Source organism: Hippocampus bargibanti, linkage group LG17 (genome assembly GCF_051943395.1).
Source record: "Hippocampus bargibanti isolate YZ-2025 linkage group LG17, ASM5194339v1, whole genome shotgun sequence".
Classification (NCBI taxonomy): Eukaryota; Metazoa; Chordata; class Actinopteri; order Syngnathiformes; family Syngnathidae; genus Hippocampus; species Hippocampus bargibanti.
In genome coordinates this window covers 17,538,949-17,564,578 of record NC_142750.1, presented here as the reverse complement: position 1 = coordinate 17,564,578, position 25,630 = coordinate 17,538,949, and the positions used below count along the sequence as shown (strand labels likewise).

The 25,630-nt window shown below is 41.0% G+C and overlaps 1 pseudogene across 1 annotated transcript in view; it reads left to right on the top strand.

Annotated features, from left to right (window-relative positions):
* Nucleotides 1-25,630, top strand: part of LOC148886015 (serine/threonine-protein kinase BRSK2-like) — a 134,606-nt pseudogene that overhangs the window by 52,534 nt on the left and 56,442 nt on the right. The window contains exon 8 of the transcript XR_016118121.1: nucleotides 22,099-22,139. The product of XR_016118121.1 is annotated as a serine/threonine-protein kinase BRSK2-like (transcript). The remainder of the gene's footprint in view (nucleotides 1-22,098; nucleotides 22,140-25,630) is intronic.

Here is a 25,630-nt window from a genome sequence, read left to right as displayed (position 1 = left end):
CAATTACGGTACGTAAGCATGCATGAGTCTGCAATGTTGAGGGAAGTCGGAGTACCGACACAAGAAAGGTAGAGCTGATATTTAAACTCTGAAACTCTGAACTGCGAGGCAGTCGCATACCCTTAATTATAATCCTACCTGTCAAATCTTAATCCATTTTAAAGCAACCATTCATCCAATTAATTAAAAACATGCGTTAGCAGCCCAACATTACGAGTGAGGGTTCAGTCTCTCCGTAAAGATAAATAAATAAATAAATAAATAAATAAATAAATAAATAAATAAATAAATAAATAAATATAATCAGAATCAGAAAACCTTTATTTGTCCCACAATGGGGAAATTTGCAGTCCACAGCAGCAATTGAAAAGGGATGGGGATGGGGTGGGGGTGAAAGAATAGAAAACAAGATATTCTAAGCAGTGTCGTCTCTCTTCCTTGCTATAACTGATACAATTCCACCGAGATTCATATTCAGAAAAAACTCAATACTGTACTAATAAGAATGCTAAGTATGTTGATGAGCCTTTAACTACAGAAAAATACTCATGAAATTCAGACGAGAAGAGGTTAAGGGGACGCCACACGAAAACACCAATCAAATGAGAAGTAAATATGGATGAATGCCTTTCTTCCTTGCTGGAGTTAGAGTTTGTGATATCCAAGGTTTTACTGAAAACAGATTTGCTAAAAATGAGGGTGGATGAAAAAAAAAGAAAAACTGACAAACAGAAAGGCTGTAAAAAAATCCGACAGAACAAGCATGCAATGCTACAATCAAACAATAATATTAATAATAATGATAAAGATAATCTTAAAAATAACGTACTAAGATTATCAACAATAACATCTTGCAACCATGCTGACTTGGTGAAGCTGAGGAAAGTTGAAAATACAAAGACAAGTGCCCAGCTATTGAATTAACTAGGATTGGTAGGTACCGGAAAGCGTCATTCTGTCTTTTATCACAATATTTTGGATGGAATTCAGGAATACTTTTTAAGTATCAAAGAATGGAAATAATATCCAGTATTTCTTGAGATTGAGTAAAAGCTAAACGTTGCACTAATAAAAGTACTGTTATTGTGCTGGAGACTCAAGATAAGTCTTGAGTCTCCAGCATTGTCAATTATCTTAAATAATGACAAAGTTCAGAACTTTCTGTGAAGGTGAAAAGAAAGAATCTTAGATCAAAAGTTTAGTATCCTACCTTTGACCATGCCTTGCCATGTCAATGGCTCGCCGTACCGGGACGGGTGATCCTCCCTCTGTGACGCTAAGCACCTCCATTGACTTCCTCTCTGGTCGCCGCTTCCCATGACGACTAAGAATTGGTGAGTCCACACGCTTCCTGGGAGGGTCTGCTGAGCACAAGTCCGATTTCAGTAATTCATTGAAGTAAACCCTCACCTTTCCCATGAGTACTTTGTAATTCATTGTTTTTTCACACCCCGGCCTGATTACAGTAATGCACTTTACTAGAAAGCCAATCCTCCATAAAGCGTCTCCAGTTGGTCATGAATGCTGCCGCTTGCCTCTTGACTGATATTCGTAAGCGGGAGCACATAGCCCTTCATCTGGCATCCCTTCACTGGCTCTCTATACATTTTAGAGTTATCAAGATCCTATTATTTATTAATAATATTAATTATTATTATTATTATTATTATTAATAATAATAATAATAATAATAATAATAATAGTATTGTTAATAACAACAAAAACAACAACAATAATAATAATAATAATAATAATAATAATAATAATAATAATAATACATTTTAAACGCCTTTCAAAGCTCTTAAGGACACTTTACAGTCACAGACAAGCATAAGTACTATAATAAATAAAATACAATCACAAATAGAATGCAATAAATAAAATACAATTATAATTAGAAACCAGAGAGAGAGCTAAACAGAAAATGCAATTTTAAATAGATGGGTTTTGAGATGGGACTTGAAGGTGGAAGAGAATCAATGTTACGAATGTTAGGAGGAAGTGAGTTCCAAAGTTTGGGGGCAGCGCAGATGAAGGCTCTGTCAGCCGTCGTTCTGAGACAGGCAGGGGGGGGGGGGGGGCACACAAAGGTGGAGGGGGGAAGAGGATCTGAGGGAACGAGAGGGAATAGAAATTTGAAGCAGGTCAGATAAGTATGGGGGGGGCAAGGTTATGGATCGCTTTAAATGTATAAAGAAGATTTTTAAAGTTGATTCTATATTTGACCGGGAGCCAGTGGAGCTCTTGGAGGACGGGGGTGATGTGGTGAAAGGATGAGGTTCTGGTGATGATCCGGGCTGAAGAATTCTGGATAAGTTGAAGTTTGTGGAGAAGTTCCTGAGGGACACCAAAGAGAAGTGAATTGCAATAGTCAATCCGGGAGGTGACAAGACTATAAACGAGGATAGCAGTGGTGTGAGGAGTGAGAGACGGGCGAAGACGATTGACTCTGAAATTAAATCCTGGTTTACCCATAACTGCCTCAAATTTAACAGTGAAAAACTGAAATTTGAGAATATTTTATGCCTTTTAAGGATGTGTCAGAGATATGACAGTCAGACACCGTGGACAGAGACTCGGAACCAGAAAGATTGTCCCCACTGCCGGCAGGAAACGCAGTCATCAAATGACATACGTCTGAATTCTGCGCCCCTCTGCCAAGCTTTTTATTGAGAGTATATGTAAATTAAAATGATTAAAGTCCATGAACTGCTAAATTTGTAATCTGGCGCTTGTGCAGGATGTTTAAGCCGTAAATAACTTTGGTGAAAAAGTCGTATCCCAATCCCTAAATTCTGGCTGGACCTTCTAGATGGAGCCAACAGTTCACCTTGCCGTGTCTGTTTCACTCAGATTTACTGTGGCCATCTGCGCTTTGACTGTGGGCCCATTGTTTAGTTGGTCAGCAAAGCATGGCACTTTTAAACATGATAAATTCTTATTCTCCATCAGAATGTCACATTTTTCGTGACACTGTCTCTGTGTCATTATTTTGGATGTAGATTGTGGTGGCAGATTTTTTTAAGTTGAATTGCATAGGCAAAACATAAATAAATAAATAAATAAATAAATAAATAAATAAACCAAGAGCGGATGTGTGACCATCACAAGCCAGTCGGATGCAATATACTCACACGTCCCTCTCAGATGTGCAAGAGTCTCATTTTCCCCAGCTCCACTGTTCCTCTCATCCCTCTCCTCATGTAATAATCCCATTGCTCATCTATTTTTTGTTCTCTCTCTCTGTTTTTTTTCTGTTCTTTATCCATCTTTTTAGGCAGCCCGTTGAGTAACTTCTTTGACATAATTAAACAGTTTTTTTTCAGACGACAAGAACACCCAAGCATCCCACTCCCCCGGCGCTCCTGTTGAGTCTAGCTCCCCCGCCAAGCATGCGCCTGGCAGAAGGTCCCACCAGCCCCCGCCCAATGACTCAAAATGCCCCAATGGCAAAGACCAAACAAAGATGGCTACCAGGACACAGGAGCAACCTTAAGGAGTAGTAGCTGTGCATGTCTAGAAAAGAAAGGTTGTTAATGTGTCAGGAAACAAAATGGAGAGCTGCTTCTGTTACCCTTTAGATAGGACACATCACTCAAATATGTTTTCTTTCCCTCTGGATTTTATACAGGATTATGGGAATGGCTATTTCAATTAATTTGGAGCAATTGTACCACAGCTGTGTTGGCTCTGCCTTCTGCCATACTTTCACCCTGGGTGGTGTGTTCCTCCCATATTTGATAATAATAATAATAATAATAATAATAATAATAATAATAATAATAATAATAATAATAATAATAATAATAATAATAATAATAATAATAATAATAATAAAATGGCGTCTGCTACACGGGAGCTGGTCACGTAACCAAGACATGTGACCAACTCACGTGACCAAGTTGACCAATGGCACGACCGATACAGCGACCGATACAGCGACCGATACAGATTTCGATAATTGTGGTACTGTATAGAAACCCCGAAGCAAATATCTATTCACCGTATCTTTTGTATCGATATAAACATAGCAAAATTTCCGGCGGGAGATGAAAAAGAGCACCGTTGTAACCGGATTATCGTAAAAACCACGAATCGTACTAAACTGAACGAATTTTACATAAAAAGACTAGAAATGTGCACGGGAAATGAAAATAGTGTCGTAATAAGCAGTATTATAAATATAAACGATATCGATATAACGAGACTTTACTGTAATAATAATAATAATAATAATAATAATAATAATAATAATAATAATAATAATAATAATAATAATAATAATAATAATAACAATACATTTCATTTACAAGCACCATTCAAAACTCTCAAGGACACTTTACAGTCACATGATATTTTTTTCTGGGGGTGAGCAGCGGCAGCCACACGCAGCAGCGTTCACTCAACCTGGAAGTAGCACAAAGTAAAAAAAAAAAAGTAAAAAATACTAAATAACACATAATATGACAACACAGAGACACAGAGAGTCATTTATTCTTCTGCACTTTCGTACCCTCTTTGTGACATGAAACAGTTTTAGATGAAAGAGGAGAGGATCAAAGCGTCCTTTTCACGAGTGGAACAGGGACATCGTGGTGGAATGTGCAGTTCTACTACAAACTAAATGTTGAAAGCAAACAGGAAGCTGTAGCATCCATTGACGAAAAGAGATTGTCTCACATCTCCTGTCCCACATAAATCCACTTCAATTCTACATACGCATCGGCGCTTGTCTCTGTCACCAGGGATCATCCACAGTAACTATTAACCTCGGCACCTCCTTGAGAACGGCCTACAGCGGCAAGGCTGGTTGCGGCCCTCCGTCACCATCAGCATCTGCAGAAAACTCTGAGCACCCTCCCTCACTTGGCTCCACTTTCCACTCTGCAAGCCCATTGCCACTTCAGTCCCACACCACCCCAGGCCAAACTCTTCCTGGAAGAGTTGTAAGAGGAAAAAAAGAAAGAAATAGTAGCCTTAAGACAGTTTGTCCATTCGCACCCATCTTCGACTTCATTTTTCCTTCAGTTCCTCTCATGTGTACATGAAAACACATAGATGTGAAGAAAACAAAAGTGTGGTATGTATTAACAAACAACAGAAAGGGGAAGGAAGCAGGAGGAGGTTGGTTAGACGGTGAGATTCTTTCTCAAGATCACTTTCTTTTTATTTTTAAGCTTTGGGTCTGTCATGATCTGGTTGGCGACCAACGGGGGGCGCTGTCGGCCCCGCCTGCACCTGCACAGGTGCTGGTCGTCCCGATCAGATTGGCCGATTCATTCTGTCACGTTTTGCGAGGTGGTGATGGCGGGTTCGGATCCCAAAAAGCAGGCAGGAGGGAGCAGGAGGTTGTTTGACAAATTGTATTAAAATAAAGGTCAGCAGTAACAAAATGTAAAACATCAAAATGATCTGAATGGAAACAATACAAAGTAGCAAAAGAAAACCAAGTGTAAAAGTCCGCCAAGGTTAAACAAACACGTACACGATGCATGCAGCAAACAAGCAGCAAACAAACAGTGAATCGGCACCGGATGATCGTGCCAGGTGTCTTTTTAAGTGTCATTGATTATAACGACCAGCACCTGCGAGGCTGCCGGCAGGGCTGACGTCGCTACCCGCTGGTCGCCAATTTGATCGGGACGACCAGCACCTGTGCAGGTGCAGGCGGGGCCGACAGCGCCCCCCGTTGGTCGCCAACCAGATCATGACAGTACCCCCCCTTCAAGGGGCTGCTTCCAGGAGTCCCAACAGTCTCCCAAAAGGTCCACTCGCCAGGGAACGGTCGGTGGAGAGGGCAACCGTGGCCTCTCCAGCACACGACGGGCGGCGGCCTGATGGGAACGGGACTCGGCCTGGGGTGGACGAAGACGCGGCACGGATCGTCGTGGGCGTGAGTGCGATCCCTCTCGCACGTTCACGCGACGGCGCATGGCTCTGCGTGGACGTCGACTGCCAGGCGCAGAATGGCACCCCGTACGGCCATATGGGACCAGGTCTCGGCCGGACGCCGACGTGGGCGTGAACTGCCCGGCTCCGGGGGAACGAGACGGGTCCAGAGCCGCTCCGGGATCCAGCGGTGAGTGGGGTCTCGGACTGACATTGACGCGGACGTTGCACGGCTCGTCGTGGATGAGACTCAATCCGTCATGCACGACGACAGCGTGGCTGGACGTGGGCGTGCAATGCCAGTCACCCAGGGTCACCCTGGACGGCCACCTGGAAGGAGGTCTCGGCCGGGCGTTTACGTGGACGTTGCGGCTCGTCGAGTGATGCAATTCAAACTCGACGAGGCTTGCGCTAACGTGGACGTAGTATTGCCAGGCACAGGGTGGAAATGAGACGGGTCCGATGTACCTGCGGGATCCGATGGTGGGCCGATTCATTCTGTCACGGTTTTGCAAGGTGGTGATGGCGGGTTCGGATCCCAAAAAGCAGGCAGAAGGGAGCAGGAGGTTGTTTGACAAATTGTATTAAAATAAAGTCAGCAGGAACAAAATGTAAAACATCAAAATGATCTGAATTGAAAAAATACAAAGTAGCAAAAGAAAACCAAGTGTAAAAGTTCGCCAAGGTTAAACAAACACGTACACAATGCATGCTGCAACCAAGCGGTTGACCTTTAAGCCCACTTGAAATGTGTTTTTTTTCTGACACGTTTAAACAACTGTATTTATTTTTATACTTTATTGTTGTTCTTAAAATATTCTCTTTTATTTATTAAATATGTCAAAGCGTTTTTGGTCCTGTTACTGTGTTTGCTTTTGCTGTGGTTACGTTATATGGCTGCAGATATATTTTGTGGAATTCAATTTGTTGTCTTTCTCTGGTGATCCCGCTCATTTGTTATACTTTGAGTCCATGTTGTGTGCTATGTATTCCGAATGTAGAAAAAAGAGATAAGCAAACAATGAAATATATTGCTTTTACCTGCACGCTGCCAACAGTCACACCGCTGATTGTGTGACCCGGTCGCTTGCGAGGTCCCATGTGGAGAGACACAAAGTCGGGAGGTAAATGGTATGTACATCAACGAAAAGAAGAGTTTAAGGGTCTGAGGAAAATGTATACCTAAATAAAATCAAAGGACATTGCCAAAATAAACGAGTTGAAAGATAAAATGGAACGGGACAACAAGTCTTACAAAAACATGCAAAGAAAAGACAAAAGCTGAACATGCAAACAACCTTTGGAGGTCAAAACTAAGTAGGAATCGTGGTCGTATGTAAAAACAAGTTTGTGAGCAAACTTGCCTTGTTTACAAGATGAGGGCTTTGTGATAGTTAACAACAAAGGGATTGTTCCTTTCAAAGAGCTAATTCTACATTCTTAAACTAGGGTGAATCCTTTCCCCCAAACATACCGTATATTACTGGGTTACTTTCATTTAGACCAGGGGTCTCAAACTCAATTTACCAGGGGGCCGCTGGAGGCAGAGTCTGGGTGAGGCTGGGCCGCATCAGGATTTTCACAAGAAAAGCACAGATAAAACATTCCAATGTTCTCAGAATCTTTATTTTTAACACAAAAAAAATGAATTAAATAATTAATTGGAAAAATAAAATAATTATAATGATCATAAGGCAGATACAGACGACTGAAAAAAAAAACACAGGAAACTAATTATTTTAATAAAGTTTCAAATGTCTATTCACAGTTCTTTAACCTTTACCTTTCTGAACATAAATAAAATATTGAACATGAACTGTCCTAAACATGGCTTCTATTGCCTACTTCTTGCTGCGAGAGACATGGCAGCGCTTCTTTTTGCAAAGCCGAGCCACATTTGTCTTGACGGAGGAGAAACAGTTATATGAGATAAAGGGAAATCCAATCCAATCCAATCCAATATATATATATATATATATATATATATATATATATATATATATATATATATATATATATATATATATATATATATATATTGGATTGGATTGGATTTGCCTTTATTAGTCTCGCAGTGGAGAAATGTACATTTCACAGCAGCAAAGTGATGAAAGGAATGAAAGTAGAAATACATGAGCTGCTGGAAAGGCAGCCACTCTCGCAGCGTCGTCTTGAAGTCAAAAGAACAACAAAAAAAAACTAACAAATAATATGACAACACAAAGACAACATGACAAAACAAATACACAGAGAGTCATTCATTCTTCAGGACTTGCTGTACCCTCTTTGTGATGACATGAAGCAGTTCTAGATGAAAGAGGAGAGAATCAAAGCGTCTTTCCACCAGTGGATCAGGGACATCATGGTGGAACGTGCGCGTCGACTACAAGCTAAATGTTGAAAGCAAACACACAGCTGTAGCATCCATTGACGAAAAGAGATTGTCTCACATCTCCTGTCCCACATAAATCTGCTTCAATTCCAAACCACAACAGTGCTTCATATGCATCGGCGCTCTGCGCTGACGCTGCTTTCTTCTTATCGCGGGCTCCTCAAGCCATGCATCCATCCAACCGCAGACTGTCCAACAGCACCGACCTTTCCGCTGAACATAGCGGGGCTGTGAAGATGCTGTCCCGCAGTTCTGGTGAGTCTGGTCTAATGGCAAATATTCACATGGCAGCAACAGATTGCGGTGGAGTATCCTAGATCTGCCCTTCCCCCTCTCAGGTTTCAGCTCATAAACTGGAATGTCTTTGCTGACTTGACGAACCACTGTCTGAACAACATCCTCCCAGTGGTTTCTCAGTTTGCCTGAACCTCCGCGTGGGGTTAACTTTCGAACTAGAACATGATCACCGGGCAACAGAGTAGAATACTTTAGTTTACTGTCATATAGTCTCTTACTCCTGGCAGCAGCTTTGTTGTTATTTTCTTGCGTGATCACATACGCTTCCTCCATACCCTGTTTCCACTTCTTCACATAGTCCTTCTGGTTGATGTCGCCATGGTTAGAGTCTAGATTCAAACTAAACAACATAATAACTGGTAAACGTGGTAAACGTCCATAAAGTAAGTAAAAAAGGTGAAAATCCTGTCACCTCACTTTTGGTACAGTTGTAAGCATAAACTAGTTTGTTTAGTGAGTCTTTCCAGTTACTTTTTTGTTTCTCTGTCAGTGTCTTTAACATCTGGATCAGTGTTCGATTAAATCATTCAACCTGTCCATTTCCCTGTGGGTGGTAGGGGGTTGTCCTTTAACCCGCAACCCCACAATATTACTTCAGTTCAGCAAAAAGTTGATTTTCAAATTCACCACCCTGATCATGGTGAATCCGAAGGGGGAACCCAAACTTTATAGCATAGTCATTAAATATTTTGTTAGCCACTGTTTTGCCAGATTTGGACGTTGTAGAAGATATTCACATTAGAACACTTGGGTCATCCATCATACCAGCCCTGAAGACCTGGGGCAAATGTCTTGTATACTTGCATACCCCACGACTCATTATCTAGTGCGACCTGAACCCTATTACTACCCTACCTCGACAGTATAGACTTATTAGACAGCAGACTTGCATTTGAATGTGACTGACACCACCCTACGGAGACCAGACAGATGACTGTGCTTCTACTGGTACTTGACTACTTGTTGTTGGAAAAGTCAAGATGTCGGGGGACATCTTTTAAAGCAGGGGAGAGTGTAGGGGGTTAGAAACGACCTCCGTTACTGTATGTTATTCGATTAGACTACCAAGTCAGGAGAGGGCGCTACGCGCCTGTGAATGGAACAGAGGAAGACGATGTAGGCTCAGCTCACGCATGTGCAGTTAGTTATAAATGCTGCTGTGTGAAGCTGATTAACTTTGTTGTCTCGTCGTCTTTTCCTCGTCGTTCACAGGTACTCAAAATAATAAGTGTAGACATCCTCAAGATGTTAAAGTAATTGGGGACTTGTTGGGCGATGCTATATATGCTATATATGAAACCTTGTTTTGTGGTTTTGATGAATGTTTTGTGGCTTTGATGAATTTGGATTTTTGGATGTCAATTTTAGTTCTCAGTACAACACACAGGAGCGTGCGGACGTGCATAAGCATGTGCGAATGTGGAGGATATATATACAATGTATAGATGTTGAATGTATAGATCTACACATGAATGTATTCTGATATTGAAATTGCTGAATTGATGTTTTGATGAGTAAATGAGTTAGTCATAAATGCCGCTGTGTGAAGCTGATTAACACGGTTGTCTCGTGTCGTCTTTTCCTCGTCGTTCACAGTGCTACCTGCCTGTGACGCCTTTGGTCCGACCCAGGTATCCCCTAGGCCTGAGGCCGGTTACACATAAACTTGAGCAAAACGTGTAAAATGGTCTACTAGCACAAACACGTATTCATAACCACCTTTACATTTGTCAAGATGCAAAAAGTCAACAGACACAAGTTCAAAAGGCTGAGTAGTCACCATATTAGTGAGAGGGGCTCTGGCCTCGCGGTTGGGCTTTTTGTGTTTTAGGCACACACACACTCTCAGTACATAGTCCTCTATTTCTTTTTGCATAAAGGGCCAGTAAAAACGATCCCTTACAAGGGAAAGAGTCCTTTCTACACCATGGTGGCCCATTTCATCATGCAGCTCTTTTAACACTGTCACCTTGTGTTTTTCAGGAAGCAGTGGTAGGGTTCTGTTTGCCGTTTTTCTGTACAAAACACCTCTGTCATTAAAGTGCAGCTTATCCCATTCCCTCACAAAACAAACAATTTGAGGACAATGCTTTCTTAGTTCAGTACCTAGCGGTTTCGTCTCTGCCAGTTTGTATCTAATAATATGTCCTATAATGGGGTCAGTCTCTTCATCTAGCTTGATCTGTCCAACAGTAAATGGGGCTATCGGTGTGTTTAGTGACACCTCGGCACACGTAGCTGAGATTCCCATCAACCAAGCTCCACTAGACTCGTTCTTTTGGTCAACTGCGTGTACGGCAGCACTCACAGTTTTCTTTTGTACATCCTTCCATACATGTTACCATATCAAGAGGCATCCTAGATAAACTGTCTGCATCAACATTTTCCTTACCAGGACGATATTTAACAGTAAAATTAAAATCAGAAAGTTCTGCGACCCACCTGCACCCAGTTGCATTTAACTTGGCAGTCGACAGTACATAAATGAGTGGATTATTGTTACTAAACACAGCGAAGAATGGTGCACAGTACAAATAATCACGAAACTTGTCTGTGATCGCCCACTTAAGCGCCAAAAATTCCAACTTGCCCGAGTGTAAGTTATAATTCTTCTCAGCTGCAGTTAAAGTCCGAGAGCCATAGGCTATCACACGAAGTTTGCCATTTTGTCTTTGGTACAACACAGCACCTAAACCCCGGTCAGAGGCATCTGTATGCAAAATGAAAGGATGTGCGAAGTCAGGAAAACCTAAAACTGGTGGTTGAACGAGACAGTCTATTAGCTGCTCTAACACTGACTGCTGCTCATCACTCCACTCAATACGTGTGTTGGAAGACACACTGTTATGTCTCACTTACCATTTTTTTCTTTGGTGCTGCTGAGTCTCAACATTGAGAGGGGCTTTAAGCAAATCATACAAGGGACTAGCAATACAAGAGAAATATTTGATGTATTGCCTATAATAGCTTAATAGTCCCAAAATGGCTCGAATCTCACCGACAGTGCCTGGCTGCTTGTTTTTCAGGGCACGCACTGCGGCTGTATCTGCCGGGTCCATTCTGCTCCCATCAGCAGGGACAATCCTCCCGAGGTACCTCACTTCCGGCTTGAAGAGGTCACACTTTCGGGATTTGAGTTTTATTCCATTTTCTCTGAGACGTCGCAACACTCGCCTGACATCCTCAACGTGGTTGTCAAATGTCCCGCTGAAAACAAGAATGTCATCAAGATAGGGGACACATATTTCGTCCCGTAACCCCTCCAGACATTGTTCCATACACCGCTGGAACGCTGCTGGTGCATTCATGAGTCCAAAAGGGATTCGAATCCATTCATAAAGGCCCCAAGGGGTCACGAAGGCGGTCAGGTGTCGGCTCCCTTTGGACACGAACCCCTGGTGGTATGCTTTGCCTTGGTCCAGCAGCGAGAAGATGGTGTTACCCCCAAGGTTGTCCACCACGTCCTGTACCCGTGGGATGGGGTGCCGGTCAGGCTGTGTTTTCCGATTCAGCTCTCTGTAGTCAATACATAAGCGCAGTGTACCATATATTTTCCTGACACAGACGACAGGGGATGAGTAGGGGGAAGGGGACTTTTCCATCCACCCCTGCGCTATCAATTCCTGCAAAGAGTCTTTCACCTCTCTGTACAGTGGCTTTGGGACAGACATACAGTAAAGTCTCGTTATATCGATATTCAAGGGAGTCCGAAAAAATATCGATATAACCGGGACTATCGATATATCCGACCCTGTTTGCATGTAATTTTCTCCGTGCGTGCATAGAAATAGTATCGATATAACCGGGACTATCGATATATCCGATATCGATATAACGAGACTTTACTGTTGAAACGGGCTCATTGTCTTTTAACAAAATGTCCATTTGTAGGTTTTCCACAAACCCTTTGACGTCGTCCGATTTTGAAAATGATGCTGATTCCTCTCTCAACATCTGCTGAACGGTCTTTCTTTTATCTTCGTCCAGATGAGAAATGTCAATTTGGGGGTTCCACAGCTCACTGAGAGGGATGGTGGTATCCTGGACATGGACCTCATTGACAACCGCTGAAGGAAGGTCTCTTTTAAATATGTTAGCTGGGTAGACAGACCTTACTGACTGCACTGTACCAATAATAGTGTTTACTGGAAACCTAATGTCATGGTTAGTAGGGTTCTGGACACTAACAACTATCCTAGGGATTGAACCTGCCTTTACTGAGACCAACGAGTCACAAAACTCGAGGTCATCTGGCCACTATGGGTTTTCACTTGGCTCATGGAATAAGAGGTGACCTATGCCTAGCTATAGCGAATCTCTCATTTGTTGTTTTTACACGGTACTCATGCGCTTGTCCCACACTAACTGCTTTTATGAAAGTGGCAGCTTCATTGCGCTTAAGGTGGGGAAAAGCTAGTCTAACCTATTTCAAGAGCTTTTCTGTATCCCCTGTTTGTGTCTCATTAGAGAGGCTATCTAACACAAGACGCTCAATGACATTAAACCCTATGATAGGACACTGTTGCTGGTCACCTTTTAGTACTAAAACTGGTACAAGTAGCCCTGGATCATTAACAGCAAGTTTAAATGGTATCTCAAGCCATCCTACATAAGGCATATCCGTTCCATTAACTGCCACAACATTGAGAGTATTATCAGGGTCAATAAGCTCATTCACATTTTTCAATGACACGTCAGGTAAGTTCGTTTTTTTCCATAACTCATCTACAGAACACACCTGGTACCCAGAGTCCCAGAGTGCTTCAACCCTTTTGTTATCCAAAAAGCACCGAATAAGACATTTCTTTCCCACTAACTCCCTTACCCAAGGTAATTTGCCACACTGTTTCTTATCTGTACGCTCGACAAATGACTGCTTATGTCTCTTCTGAACGGGGCCACATGTGTGGGGCTTACATTCCATTTTCAGAGCACCACTGTAACACTGGGACTCTGTGGTCACACCATGTCCCACTGGGGTAACCCTTTCTAGTTTAAAGCATGGTTACTGGCTGAGTTCTGTGCTTTGCAGCCTGCCCTGAAATGTTCACTACTTCCACATTTAAAATAGTGCTGACAATATTCTTCACCTGTTTTGAATACAAGAATAACACCTGGGCTGAGGGCGACGGGGCATGTAGTACTGCTGAGGGTCGAACGGCTGCTAGAACTGTGCTGGTCCCCTCATCGTCCTGGGACCTGGTGTTGGGTGGTACTGCTGAAGAGCTGATGGGGAGTGTTGGGTGTAGTAGTGCCTGGCTGGTGGATATACCTGATATGGTGAAGGTGGAGTGAAGACGACCTGTTCAGGTCCTCCGCTGGTGGGCTGAGAAGTGGCTGTTTATTTCTGAATAATCTCTTTGATCTGGGACACTTCTGCCCGCAGCCCCTTTAAAAGCATCATCTCTGACGTCATCTATTTGATCTCTGAAAGGAGTTCATTCGGCACAGTAACGGTATTCTGCTTTAAACTGTCTTCTTCCCAATCGGGGCTGGTGTGTCATCTAACTGGACAGTGTTCACCGTTGTCACCCGTGCAGCAGCGTTTTTCTTTTTTTCCTGTCGCTCCTTTCATTTGCACATTCTATGTTGAATTTTTCTAACAGTACTTCATCTGATGTGGTGGTTAGCAGGAGGAAAGGTTGTCACTATTTACATTGTCACTCTGTAACCCTGTCAGAACTGTGTGCAGGAATAAACTCTGGACCAATGTAGGATCATACTTCAAACCTGATTCGGCCTCTTGAGATGCAAAAATAATCCTTTGACGAAGATCCATTGCACGGAGTAGAAAGGTCTGCGGGGTCTCTTTATTAGACTGCACTACCGATGAGAGCTGCTTGTACAATTCAGTGGCTCCTCTCTCCTGATAGAGAGATCGGAGAATCCTTTGTAAAGAAGGTAGGGTGAGGTTTTCTTTCGCTTTGAGGTAGCTTCTCAACTGCAGACCTGGTGTTATGGCACGAACAGCTGCATCGATGATCTCATCCCCCTGGTAGCCTTTACTGAGCCTACTTTTTATCTGTCTCACCAAATTAGAAAATGTGAGTTTATCTTTTTGTCCAAGCTCACCTATTTGTCCAGATATATTGAAATATTTGCGCCAGGGGACAGTGTCTGGGGGCACTATGCTTCTCCGCACTGCATCTTCACCTTCTTCACTTGGTTTGGGTATTCCTAGTTCAAAATCTTTTATACGTTCAATCAAGTCCTTTACACGTAGCAAATCTGACATTCCTCCTTCTTCTAGCTGTAATTCAGCTCTTTCAATGTAGTTTGACACAATATTAATTAGTTGGCCTCGAGTCTTTCCTGTAAATTGCTCTCTTTTCAGTCCAGATATTTGGATTTCAGCACATAACTCTGACAACTGTTGAAAATTCAGTCCAAATAATTTGCCTTTGATGTCCAACTGTAATTCCTCTAACTCCAACACAGTGGTTTATACAAGTCAAAAACACGAAGATTCAGCCTTTTCCTTGTTTAAATAAACTTTTCGTGTAGGATCATATGAACTTTTTATTGCCTTAAACGCATTTTCAGAGCAAGATTTTAGAAACACGTTTTCTGAACAAAATATTTTCTTCATGGTTTTAAATTTTATGATGAAATTAGTGTCTATTTAGGCTGCACAGTGCTAATAATTTTGCAAATGACACTTATACAAGTGAAAACATTAAGATTAAGCCTTTTAGCTATGAGGGTCATATGAACTTTTTATTGCCTTAAACGCTTTTTCAGAGCAAGAGGAACACTTTTTCTGAAGTAAATGTTTTCTTCATGGTTTTAAATTTTATGATGAAATTTGTGTGTATTTAGGCTGCAGAGGGCTAATTTAACACTTATACAAGTCAAAAACGTGAAGATTCAGCCTTCTGTTTAGCGGTGATGATCATGTGAACTTTTTGTTGCCTTAAACGCATTTTCAGAGCAAGAGAAACGCGTTTTCTAAACAAAATGTTTTCTGCAATGTTTTAACTTGTATGTATATATATTGTGTGTATGTATTTAGGCTGCAGAGGGCTAATGTGACACTTATACAAGTCAAAACACGAACATTCAGACTTTTGTTTAGCTGTGAGGATCATATGAATTTTTTATTGCCTTAAACGCATTTTCAGAGCAAGAGAAACACGTTTTCTGAACTAAATATTTTCTTCATGGTTTTTTATTTTATGATGAAATTTCACTTTGATGTAAATTTAGGCTGCAGAGTGCTAATCTGACACTTATACAAGTGAAAACATGAAGATCAAGGCTTTTGTTTAGCTCTGAGGATCATGTGAACTTTTTATTGCATTAAACGCATTTTCAGAGCAAGAGAAACGCGTTTTCTGAACAAAATGTTTTCTGCATGGTTTTAACTTTTATGGTGTATGTATTTAGGCTGCACAGTGCTAATCTGACACTTATACAAGTGAAAACATTAAGATAAAGCCTTTTGTTTAGCTCTGGTGATCATATGAACTTTTTATTGCCTTAAACGCATTTTTAGAGCAAGAGAAACACGTTTTCTGAACTAAATATTTTCTTCAGGGTTTGAAGTATTTCGATGAAATTAGTTTCTAAAGAGGCTGCACAGTGCTAATATGACACTTATACCAGTGAAAACATGAAGATTAGGCTTTTGTTTAGCTCTGGGGATCATATGAATTTGTTATTTAAACACATTTTCAGAGCAAGAGAAACACGTTTTCTGAACTAAATATTTTCTTCATGGTTTGAAGTTTTATGATGAAATTAGTTTCTAAATAGGCTGCACAGTGCTAATCTGACATTTATACAAGTGAAAACATGAAAATTAGGGCTTTTGTTTAGCTCTGGGGATCATGTGAACTTTTTATTGCCTTAAACGCATTTTCAGAGCAAGAGAAACACGTTTTCTGAACTAAATATTTTCTTCATGGTTTGAAGTTTTATGATGTAATTAGTTTCTAAAGGGCTGCACAGTGCTAATATGACACTTATACAAGTGAAAAACATGAAGATTCAGCCTTTTATTTAGCTGTGAGGATCATATGAACTTTTTATTGCCTTAAACGCATTTTCAGAGCAAGAGAAACACGTTTTCTGAACTAAATATTTTCTTCATGGTTTTAAGTTTTATGATGAAATTTGTGTGTATTTAGGCTGCACAGTGCTAATCTGACACTTATACAAGTGAAAAACATGAAGATTCAGCCTTCTGTTTAGCGGTGATGATCATGTGAACTTTTTATTGCCTTAAACGCATTTTCAGAGCAAGAGAAACGCGTTTTCTGAACAAAATGTTTTCTGCAATGTTTTAACTTGTATGGTGTATGTATTTAGGCTGCAGAGGGCTAATTTGACACTTATACAAGTCAAAACACGAAGATTCAGCCTTTTGTTTGGCTGTGAGGATCATATGAACTTTGTATTGCCTTAAACGTATTTTCACAGCAAGAGAAACACGTTTTCCGTACTAAATATTTTCTTCATGGTTTGAAGTTTTATGATGAAATTAGTTTCTAAATAGGCTGCACAGTGCTAATCTGACATTTTTACAAGTGAAAACATGAATATTAAGGCTTTTGTTTAGCTCTGGGGATCATATGAATTTTTTTATTGCCTTAAACGCATTTTCAGAGCAAGAGAAACACTTTTTCTGAAGTAAATGTTTTCTTCATGGTTTTAAGTTTTATGATGAAAATTGTGTATTTAGGCTGCAGAGTGCTAATCTGACACTTATACAAGTGAAAAACATGAAGATTAAGCCTTCTGTTTTGCTGTGATGATCATGTGAACTTTTTATTGCCTTAAACGCATTTTCAGAGCAAGAGAAACGCGTTTTCTGAACAAAATGTTTTCTGCATTGTTTTAACTTTTATGGTGTATGTATTTAGGCTGCAGAGGGCTAATTTGACACTTATACAAGTCAAAACACGAAAATTCAGCCTTTTGTTTAGCTGTGAGGATCACATGAACTTTTTTGCCTGAAACACATTTTCAGAGCAAGAGAAACACTTATCTGAACTAAATATTTTCTTCATGGTTTGAAGTTTTATGATAAAATTAGTTTCTAAATAGGCTGCACAGTGCTAATATGACACTTATACAAGTGAAAACATGAAGATTAAGGCTTTTGTTTAGCTCTGGGCATCATATGAATTTTTTATTGCCTTAAATGCACTTTCAGAGCAAGAGAAACACTTTTTCTGAAGTAAATGTTTTTTAATCATGGTTTTAAGTTTTATGATGAAATTTGTGTGTATTTGGGCTGCAGGGTGCTAATCTGACTCTTATACAAGTGAAAAACATGAAGATTCCGCCTCCTGTTTAGCTGTGATGATCATGTGAACTTTTTATTGCCTTAAACGCATTTTTAGAGCAAGCAAACACGTTTTCTGCACTAAAAATTTTCTTCATTGTTTTACGTTTTATGGTGAAATTAGTCTATATAGGCTGCAGAGTGCTAATCTCAAATTTATACAAGTCAAAACATGAAGATTAAGCCTTTGTTTAGCTCTGAGGATCATATGAACTTTTTATTGCCTTAAACGCATTTTCAGAGAAAGAGGAACACGTTTTCTGAAGTAAATGTTTTCTTCATTGTTTTAAATTTTATGACTAAATTTGTGTGTATTTAGGCTGCAGATTGCTAATCTGACACTTATACAAGTGAAAACATGAAGATTTAGCCTTTTTTTTAGCTGTGAGGATCATGTGAACTTTTTATTGCCTTAAACACATTTTCAGAGCAAGAGAAACACGTTTCTGCACTAAACGTTTTCTTCATTGTTTTACGTTTTATGGTGAAATTAGTGTCTATATAGGCTGCAGAGTACTAATCTGACACTTGTACAAGTTAAAACATGAAGATTAAGCCTTTTGTTTAGGTGTGAGGATCATGTGAACTACCCCGACAGTATAGACTTATTAGACAGCAGACTTGCATTTGAATGTGACTGACACCACCCTACGGAGACCCGACAGATGACTGTGCTTCTACTGGTACTTGACTACTTGTTGTTGGTATAGTCAAGATGTCGGGGGACATCTTTTAAAGCAGGGGAGAGTGTAGGAACGACCTCCGTTACTGTATGTTATTCGATTAGACTACCAAGTCAGGAGAGGGTGCTATGCACCTGTGAATGGAACAGAGGAAGACGATGTAGGCTCAGCTCACGCATGCGCAGTTAGTCATAAATGCCGCTGTGTGAAGCTGATTAACACGGTTGTCTCGTCGTCTTTTCCTCGTTGTTCACAGGTATTCAAAATAATAAGTGTTAGACATCCTCAAAATGTTAATTGGGGACTTGTTGGGCGATGAAACCTTGTTTTGTGGCTTTGATGAATTTGCATTTTTGGATATCAATTGTAGTTCCCAGTACAACACACACGAGCGTGCAGACGTGCATAAGCATGTGTGAATGTGGAGGATATATATACAATGTATAGATCTACACATGAATGTATTCTGATATTGAAATTGCTGAATTGATGTTTTGATGAGTAAATGAGTTGGTCATAAATGCCGCTGTGTGAAGCTGATTAACACGGTTGTCTCGTGTCGTCTTTTCCTCGTCGTTCACAGTGCTACCTGCCTGTGACGCCTTTGGACTGACCCAGGTATCCCCTAGGCCTGAGGCCGGTTACACATAAACTTGAGCAAAACGTGTAAAATGGTCTACTAGCACAAACACGTATTCATAACCACCCTTACATTTGTCAAGATGCAAAAAGTCAACAGAGACAAGTTCAAAAGGCTGAGTAGTCACCATATTAGTGAGAGGGGATCTGGCCTCACGGTTGGGCTTTTTGTTTTTTAGGCACACACACACTCTCAGTACATAGTCCTCTATTTCTTTTTGCATAAAGGGCCAGTAAAAACGATCCCTTACAAGGGAAAGAGTCCTTTCTACACCATGGTGGCCCATTTCATCATGCAGCTCTTTTAACACTGTCACCTTGTGTTTTTCAGGAAGCAGTGGTAGGGTTCTGTTTGCCGTTTTTCTGTACAAAACACCTCTGTCATTAAAGTGCAGCTTGTCCCATTCCCTCACAAAATAAACCATTTGAGGACAATGCTTTCTTAGTTCAGTACCTAGCGGTTTCGTCTCTGCCAGTTTGTATCTAATAATATGTCCTATAATGGGGTCAGTCTCTTGATCTAACTTGATCTGTCCAACAGTAAATGGGGCTATCGGTGTGTTTAGTGACACCTCGGCACACGTAGCTGAGATTCCCATCGACCAAGCTGCACTAGATTCGTTCTTTTGGTCAACTGCTTGTACGGCAGCACTCACAGCATCATATGACATTTATAATAATAATACATTTCATTTATAAGCGCCTTTCAAAACTCTAAAGGACACTTTACAGTCACAGGATATTTTTTTTTTCTGCAGGTGAGCAGCGGCAGCCATACGCACCAGCGTTCGCTCATTTCTTTTGTACATCCTTCCATATATGTTACCATATCAAGAGGCATCCTAGATAAACAGTCTGCATCAACATTTTCCTTACCAGGACGATATTTAACAGTAAAATTAAAATCAGAAAGTTCTGCGACCCACCTGCACCCAGTTGCATTTAACTTGGCAGTCGACAGTACATAAGTGAGTGGATTATTGTCACTAAACACAGTGAAGAATGGTGCACAGTACAAATAATCACGAAACTTGTCTGTGATCGCCCACTTAAGCGCCAAAAATTCCAACTTGCCCGAGTGTATGTTATTTAATTCTTTAGTTTAATTCTTCTCAGCTGCAGTTAAAGTCCGAGAGCCATAGGCTATCACTCGAAGTTTGCCATTTTGTCTTTGGTACAACACAGCACCTAAACCCCGGTTGGAGGCATCTGTATGAAAGGATGCGCGAAGTCAGGAAAACCTAAAAACTGGTGGTTGAACTAGGCAGTCTATTAGCTGCTCTAACACTGACTGCTGCTCATCACTCCACTCAATACGTGTGTTGGAAGACACACTGTTATGTCTCACTTACCATTTTTTTCTTTGTCTACATAGCAACTCTCAACATTGAGAGGGGCTTTAAGCAAATCATACAAGGGACTAGCAATACAAGAGAAAAATTTGATGTATTGCCTATAATAGCTTAATTGTCCCAAAATGGCTCAAATCTCACCGACAGTGCCTGGCTGCTTGTTTTTCAGGGGTCGCACTCCGGCTGTATCTGCCGGGTTCATTCTGCCTCCCTCAGCAGAGACAATCCTGCCGAAGTACCTCACTTCTGGCTTGAAGAGGTCACACTTTCGGGATTTGAGTTTTATTCCATTTTCTCTGAGACGTCGCAACACTCGCCTGACGTCCTCAACGTGGTTGTCAAACTTCCCGCTGAAAACAAGAATGTCTTCAAGATAGGGGACACATATTTCGTCCCGTAACCCCTCCAGATATTGTTCCATACACCGCTGGAACGCTGCAGGTGCATTCATGAGTCCAAGAGGGATTCGAATCCATTCATAAAGGCCCCAAGGGGTCACGAAGGCGGTCAGGTGTCGGCTCTCTTTGGACATGAACCCCTGATGGTATGCTTTGCCTTGGTCCAGCAGCGAGAAGATGGTGTTACCCCCAAGGTTGTCCACCACGTCCTGTACCCGTGGGATGGGGTGCCGGTCAGGGTGTGTTTTCCGATTCAGCTCTCTGTAGTCAATACATAAGCGCAGTGTACCATATTTTTTCCTGACACAGACGACAGGGGATGAGTAGGGGGAAGTGGACTTTTCCACCCACCCCTGCGCTATCAAGTCCTGTAAATAGTCTTTCACCTCTCTGTACAGTGGCTTTGGGACAGAAATATATGTCTTTGAAACGGGCTCAGTGTCTTTTAACAAAATGTCCATTTGTAGGTTTTCCACAAACCCTATGTCGTCGTCCGATTTTGAAAATGATGCCGATTCCTCTCTCAACATCTGCTGAACGGTCTTTCTTTTATCTTCGTCCAGATGAGAAAGGTCAATAGGGGGGTCCCACTGCTCACTGAGAGGGATGGTGGTATCCTGGACATGGACCTCATTGACAACCGCTGAAGGAAATTCTCTTTTAAATATGTTAGCTGGGTAGACAGACCCTACTGACTGCACTGTACCAATAATAGTCTTTACTGGAAACCTAATGTCATGGTTAGTAGGGTTCTGGGCACTAACAACTGTCCTAGGGATAGAACCTGCCTTTACTGAGACAAACGAGTCACAAAACTCGAGGCCATCTGGCCACTGTGGGTTTTCACTTGGCTCAAAAACCAATGTAACATCTTCCTTAAAGGGCTTAGCCTGTACTTTGCATGGAATAAGAAGTGAGCTATGCCTATAGTGAATCTCTCATTTGTTGTTTTTACACGGTACTCATGCGCTTGTCCCACACTAACTGCTTTTATGAAAGTGGCAGCTTCATTGCGCTTAAGGTGGGGATTAGCTAGTCTAACCGATTTCAAGAGCTTTTCTGTATTCCCTGTTTGTGTCTCATTAGAGAGGCTATCTAACACAAGACGCTCAATGACAATAAACCCTATGATAGGACACTGTTGCTGGTCACCTTTTAGTTCTAAAACTGGTACAAGTAGCCCTGGATCATTCGCACCAAGTTTAAATGGTATCTCAAGCGATCCTACATAAGGCATAGCCGTTCCATTAGCTGCCACAATATTGAGAGTATTATCAGGGTCAATAAACTCATTCACATTTTTCAATGACACGTCAGGTAAGTTCGTTTTTTTCCATAACTCATCTACAGCACACACCTGGGACCCCGAGTCCCAGAGTGCTTCAACCCTTTTGTTACCCAAAAAGCACAGAATAAGACATTTATTTCCCACTAACTCCATGACCGAAGGTAATTTGCCACACTGTTTCTTATCTGTACGCTCGAAAAAATGACTGCTTATGTCTCTTCTGAACGGGGCCACATGTGTGGGGCTTACATTCCATTTTCATAGCACCACTGTAACACTGGGACCTATCTGTCTCTGTGGTCACACCATGTCCCACTGGGGTAACCCTTTCTAGTTTAAAGCATGGTTACTGGCTGAGTTCTGTGCTTTGCAGCCTGCCCTGAAATGTTCACTACTTCCACATTTAAAACAGTGCTGACAATATTCTTCACCTGACTGAATACAAGAATAACACCTGGGCTGAGGGCGACGGGGCATGTAGTACTGCTGAGGGGCGAACGGCTGCCCCCCTCATCGTCCTGGGACCTGGTGTTGGGTGGTACTGCTGAAGAGCTGATGGGGAGTGTTGGGTGTAGTAGTGCCTGGCTGGTGGATCTACCTGATATGGTGAAGGTGGAGTGAAGACGACCTGTTCAGGTCCTCCGCTGGTGGGCTGAGAAGTGGCTGTTTATTTCTGAATAATCTCTTTGATCTGGGACACTTCTGCCCGCAGCCCCTTTAAAAGCATTATCTCTGACGTCATCTCTTTGATCTCTGAAAGGATTTCATTCGGCACAGTAACAGTATTCTGCTTTAATACTGTCTTCTTCCCAATAGGGGCTGGTGTGTCATCTAACTGGACAGTGTTCACTGTTATCACCTGTGCAGCAGCATTTTTCTTTTTTTCCTGTCTCTCCTTTTCATTTGCACATTCTATGTGGAATTTTTCTAACAGTACTTCATCTGATGTGGTGGTTAGCAGGAGGAAAGTTTGTCACTATTTACATTGTCACTCTGTAACCCTGTCAGAACTGTGTGCAGGAATAAACTCTGGACCAATGTAGGATCATACTTCAAACCTGATTCGGCCTCTTGAGATGCAAAAATAATCCTTTGACGAAGATCCATTGCACGGAATAGAAAGGTCTGCGGGGTCTCTTTATTAGACTGCACTACCAATGAGAGCTGCTTGTACAATTCAGTGGCTCCTCTCTCCTGATAGAGAGATCGGAGAATCCTTTGTAAAGAAGGTAGGGTGAGGCTTTCTTTCCCTTCGATGTAGCTTCTCAACCGCAAAACGCATTTTCAGAGCAAGAGAAACACGTTTTCTGAAGTAAATGTTTTATGACTAAATTTGTGTTTATTTAAGCTGCAGAGTGCTAATCTGACACTTATACAAGTGAAAACATGAAGATTCAGCCTTCTGTTTAGCTGTGATGATCATGTGAACTTTTTATTGCCTGAAACGTTGACTTTAGTTGACTGTCATTTAGTGTGACACTCTGCATTATAAATAGACTCTAATTTCATCATAAAAGTTAAAACAATCAAGAAAACATTTAAAACGTGTTTCTCTTGCTCTGAAAATGAGTTTAAGGCAATAAAAAGTTCATGTGATCCTCACAGATGAGCAAAAAGGCTAAATCTTCATGTTTTCACTTGTATAAGTGTCAAATTAGCACTCTGAAGCCTGAATACACTCTAATTTTATCATAAAACTGAAAACCATGAAGAAAATTTTAAGTTCAGAAAACGTGTTTCTCTTGCTCTGAAAATGCGTTTAAGGCAATAAAAAGTTCATATGATCCTCACAGCTAAACAAAAGGCTGAATTTTCATGTTTTCACTTAATATAAGTGTCAGATTAGCACTCTGCACCCTAAATGGTATATGGATCGTGATATGTGGAGGAGACTTCAACGTGGTGCTCAACCATGACTTACATACAACAAGCACAAAGAAATCTAGATTACACATAACCAATTACATTAACACACAAATAAAACAACTCGGGATAATAGATGTATGGAGGGACTCACACACGTTGCATAGAGATTACACACATTACTCCCATCCACACGTAATCTATGCTAGAATAGACTATTTTGTCATGAAGATCAAAGACAAACACAGAGTGGAAGAATGTAGAATTGGTGTCACAGATTTATCAGACCACAGTGCCGTTTATATGAGAGTGAAATTGAACAGGAGAAGGAAAAACACAACTTGGATTTAACACAGGGTTATTGAATGACAAGGAACTAGTACAGGAACTAAAGGGGATATAATCAAATGTAAGGAAGACAATGACAATGGAGAAGTGAATCCAAATATGGTGTGGGATGCGCTGAAAGCAGTAAAAAGAGGGAAATGTATAGCACATGCAATACATCGTAAAAAGACAAGAGAAAAATTATATAAAACCTTAACAAGACAATTGAAAGAACTAGAAGACCAACACAAAACAACAAATAATACAGAGATATTCACAAAGAAGACAGAAACCAAAAGGGAAATAAATCGAATGTTATTAACAGAAGTGGAAAAAAGAGCACGTTTTGTAAAAGAGATTTACTATGAAGGAGGACTCAAAGCAAATAAAATACTGTCAAGAAGGTTGAGGACACAACAAGCGCTAAACACAATACACAAGATTCGGTGCCCCAAAACCAATACAATATTAAAAGAACCAAAGGAAATAGGATAATCATTTGAGCAATATTATAAAACTGTATATACACAACCGAAGGCGGCAGATGAGGAGAGAATTGCCAAATTCTTGGATGGTCTGAAATTACCATTGATAAGGGAAGAAGACAATGAATTCTTTAACTCTGAGATAACGGAAAAAGAATTGGAGGTGGCGATCAATGGAACAAAAAATGGTAAAGCTGCGGGTAGTGATGGATTCCCCTCAGAGTTCTACAAGATATTTAGACAAGAACAAGGCCCACTTTTGTTATCTTCACTCAGATATACCATGAAGGAGGGTAAAATTCCCCCAACATGGAAAGAGGCAATCGTCTCTATAATACCAAAAGAGGGTAAAAATAAAGAGTTATGCAGGAGCTTCAGACCAATATCCATACTTAATGTCGACTATAAAATATATACTTCGATTATGTCAAAAAGATATGAGACAGTCATGCCCGATATTATCAATAGAGAACAGACAGGTTTCATTAAAAATAGACAGGCCCAGGATAATATAAGAAAAACTATACACATGGTGGAGGCGATCCACAAGGCGGGAACAAGTGCAATGTTGGTGAGCACGGATGCAGAAAAGGCATTTGATAGTGACCGCTGGGCCTATCTATGCAAAGTCATGGGTAAATTCGGCTTTAACAAAGATTCAATTAGAAATATAGAAACACTATATAATGGGCCAACTGCAAGAGTGAAAGTGAATGGCAGCCTGACAG